Source organism: Siniperca chuatsi, linkage group LG4 (genome assembly GCF_020085105.1).
Source record: "Siniperca chuatsi isolate FFG_IHB_CAS linkage group LG4, ASM2008510v1, whole genome shotgun sequence".
In the NCBI taxonomy this organism is placed as follows: Eukaryota; Metazoa; Chordata; class Actinopteri; order Centrarchiformes; family Sinipercidae; genus Siniperca; species Siniperca chuatsi.
Window position 1 is genome coordinate 19348794 of NC_058045.1, and position 4278 is coordinate 19353071.

Here is a 4278-nt window from a genome sequence, read left to right on the forward strand (position 1 = left end):
CATGCTGAAACTCCCTGATGTTATAGTTATACCAAGGTAGGTATAACTCATACTGTGTTCAATGATATGATTATAAAATGATAAACTGGCATTTGTTCTCCTGGCGTCTGGGGTGTTTTTGAAAAATCATGACATTAGTTCTCTTCATATTTACTGCCCAGTTCTGAGAGTACTTTTCTATTATGTCCAGCTGTTGCTGTAGTCCTTGTTCAGTAGGAGACAGTAGAACTAGGTCATCTGCGTAAAACAGAGACTTCACCTCTCTATCTAGGAGGGAGAAGCCAGGAGCAGCACACTTATCCAACTGTTCAGCAAGTTCATTTATATACACATTAAATAAAGTCGGACTTAAATTGCAGCCCTGACGAACTCCTCTTCTCTGGGTGAAGGATTCAGTTTGTTTGTCTCCAATTTTAACAGCACAGCTATTTTCCAAATACACTGATTTAACCAGATCATCACTCTCCTGTACTGCCTTATCTCTGAATGAAGCTCAATGCTAACCTGTTTTTAGAAAATATTAACTGTTAAGATTAGATATAGATATATATGGCAATAAATGAAGTCAGAGGACACTGTTTAGAGAGAACATGTCCCCACCATCTCCAGTGGAAGTTACGTCCTTGACTGTACACGATGTGTTGTAAACTAGCTAAAGCATGAAATAAAAATATGTGAGGTGGCAGATATTGAGAGTGAGTTGAAAGATGAGATTTATCTCTGCTATCAAATGAAGCTAAATATTCCTAAAACTAAAAATCTGTCCTATCTTTCATTACTTGCAGGGGATCCTAAAGATGATTGCACTCTGTGTGAAGAGAGCAGTTTACTTACAGTATTTTCAAGTTTCTGTTCCATTTGCCTTTCACACTGGACAAATTTCACTTCAGTGCACAATTATAATTCTGGACCTCAGCAGTCTAAGTATTTGCCATTAAGAAAGCAGTGATAAGACGGTAAACATAATGCCAAAAGCATACTATATAAGGCTGCAGAGGATCTAAAAGTGATGCTCCACCTAAAATCTATCTCTTGAGCATCAAACTCTATAGGCTTGAAAGGTGGCTGCTAAATGTTTTCCTCACAGACAGAGCACAGCAGCTTGAATTCATTCTATTAAAATGGACTCCAACAGTAACTAGCTTTTGTTGTTGTGTGGGTGGGTCAAAACACCCACAGGAATTTCTCAAACATGTTGTATAATCCACTTCTCTGCTGTCTGTCTGTATGCTCAGTATGATCAATTTCTTGCGTGGGATCCTTATCTTAAGGAGAGCCAGAAGCCCAGCCCGTGCTAATATATGTGTCCTTAAGATTCCCTGCAGGTGAGCTCACCATATGGTTTAAAGCGTTACAAAAGACAATTTACATAACAGTCTGACCAGACTCAACCTCAGATGATAAATCCTGATAGATTTTATGGTCAAGTGGGCACAAGTCCTCAGTGGTGACCTCAGCAGTGACATCATGGGGGTTGTCCACAACTTCCCAAATGTTATCCTTCACTGCAGGCAATAAACCAGGCAAGACAAGGGCTCCAGCTGAATCATGGGTAGGACCTGGCTTTGAGGTGAGAGGTCACAGTATATCACAAAGCCTGTGTTTCCCTTTTTGTATGGAGGAGAGCTGCTTCTGTGGCTGGATCAAGGTTAGAGGGAACCTGAAATGCCATCCAGAAGGAGCAGGAAGTGAAGACAGAAAATAAGGCAAGATAAAAAAAAAATTAAAAATAGGCATCTGCTTTAAAGTTCCCACCTCATAACCTTATGTAACTGAGTGTTTCAATTTTCAATTACTTATCTGCAAGCTGAGTAAATGCCAGATTGTGTCTATTGTGCTTCCCCTGCTAATGGAATGATAAATTGTTTTCCTCCGGTCTCTCGTATGAATGAGGTGAAACACACAGCCTTGGTGAAGGCTGAAAAATAAACAGGCATTATCGCACAATGGTGGATGAAAATGTACCCAGAAGTCAAAGCCTTTAAAGTTGGTTATATAAGCCTTCAAAATCTTCTGAGTCTCCCCAGCTTGATGTGTTTAGGGCTGATGATTGCTTTCAGTTGCGCGGCCCTACTGTTAGAGTGAGGCCAAACTGAAACCATCACATTTTTTCCTTACTAAAACCCATCCCTGCTGAATTAAAGGAACTCTTGCAGACGCACACGCATCAGTGGTATGGCAGAGAACATAATAGAATAGAACCTTTTTTTCCAGGGGGGTTAGATGGTGGTGGTGAGGAATGTCAGCATCTGTGTTGGGGATATTTTCTGTTTTATAGTTGTTTTCTCAGAGATGCCAGTGAGTGCTGTGGTGAGAGCACAGGGACTGGGCTCCAGTCCCAGCCTCTCTACCTCATGTCTGTCCACGTGGGCAGGAGATACCAAACCAGACATAGTTTCTAAACTAGTCGCCACAACTTCATAAAAAGACAGTATGATTTTGTTTTCTTTGTGTTATTCTCAGTTTCTTTTTGTTCCTACAGTACTCATATTTATGACTCTGCTCTTGTTTATAAGTCCTGCTCTCATGACAGGATGCTGGTATCTGGTTACTCTACAAATACCCGCAGTAGAAGTCATGTTTTTCTTCTGTTTAAGAAGTATAAAGGATATTATTACATGGTACAGCACTGATCATGCGATTGCTTCGTAAGCAAACTCTACTGACATGACCCAAAGGGGGTGAAAGCAGAGGAAATTATGTGGTAAAAGAGAGGCATGATTGATAAAAAATTATCTCTCCAGGGTTGGTCGGTCTGCTGACGTGTAGGCTGCAGTTTTTGGCTGGACTGAGCCATGTTTCACAAAGAGGACTGCCTGGTGGAGTGGATGCTCTCCCGTGAAAAAAAAAAAAAAAAAGAAAGCAGACAGATAAGATTGTTTTTAATGTTGTACAGCACTTTGGTTCAGCTTCGGTTGTTGGAAGATGCTATAGAAATAAAGCTTGATTGATTGATTGAAGAGAGGAAGGTGTGTGTGGCAGATGTGCAGGGTTATAAACTGACAGAATGTTTATCTTTTATTTACTCTCTGGTGGCCTCTAAACTCTCCATGTCAGGCTGAATGTGATGGGTTATGGTAGACTGCTAAACCTCTAATAAACCTAATATGAATCTACTGCCTTATTATTCTAAAGTAACAAGTTAAACTAGCTTGTTGGATGCTTTAATTATTTCAAGTCTTATTGATAAGATTGATACTATTCTCAAGTATAGGCTATATGGTAAATATGAAGCTACTGCTAGCAACTGGTTTGCTTAGCTTAGCTTATTTTAGCACAGACATTGGACCCAGCTAGCCTGGCTCTGTCTGAAGGTCAGAAAATCCTACCTGCCAGTGCATCTAAAGCTCAGTAATTAACACATATTATCGTTAGTTTAATCCTTACAATAACTGAAGTATAAAAACGACAAATTACAGGAGGTTAAGTGCAGGATTATTGCATGGGTGTGAAAGAAAATTATTGGCCATGCGCAGCGACTTCCTGGAGTCTCTGCTGGTTGCCTAGCAACCTAACAGAAATTGCATAGAGAGATAGTTTGGCACATTTCCCCCAATAAATCCACAACATGTCATTTTTACACTTCGGTTTGTGGTAGTCATGGATTAAGCAGATGAGATTTTAATTTGTCAGTTTTAGATGTGTTGGTACGTGAATTTCCTTAACTTCTGTCAGTGCCATACTAGCTGTTTCCAGTCTTTGTGCTAAGCTAACCGTCTCGTGTAGCTTCATATTTACCGTATAGATATGAGAGTGGTATCAATCTTCTTATCTAACTCTGGGCAAGAAAGCGAATAAGCGTATTTCCCTAAATGCTTTTAAGGCACAGGAAATCATTTTGAACTGAATTAACATTCTCTGTCTTTTGTCATGTTGATTCAAGAGATGAACTAACTGATGCAAAGTGGGGTGATGATGGCCCACATGCTACTGTTTCCTGAAAACAACAGACCCACACTGAGTGGTGCAAATGATCATTAACAGACGCGTGTGTGAATACACATAAGAAGCCGAAGAAAACCTCCTTTGCATCTCAGTCATTTGCTCAATGGGAAGACAGGCTTCACTTTTGTTTGTTTGGGGGGAGGAGGGAGGAAAGGAGGGAGTGTTCCTCCTTGACCCCTCCTCCTCACCCACTCTGTGTAAAGAAAGAAAAAAACTTGACCAGGCCCCTTTCCATTCCCATGGATCGTATTACTGGAGACTCCAGCTCCGAGACATCTGCTCTGCCACTAACAACTGAGCGCGTCCCCGCGTCGACCTGCGACCGATCCTGGC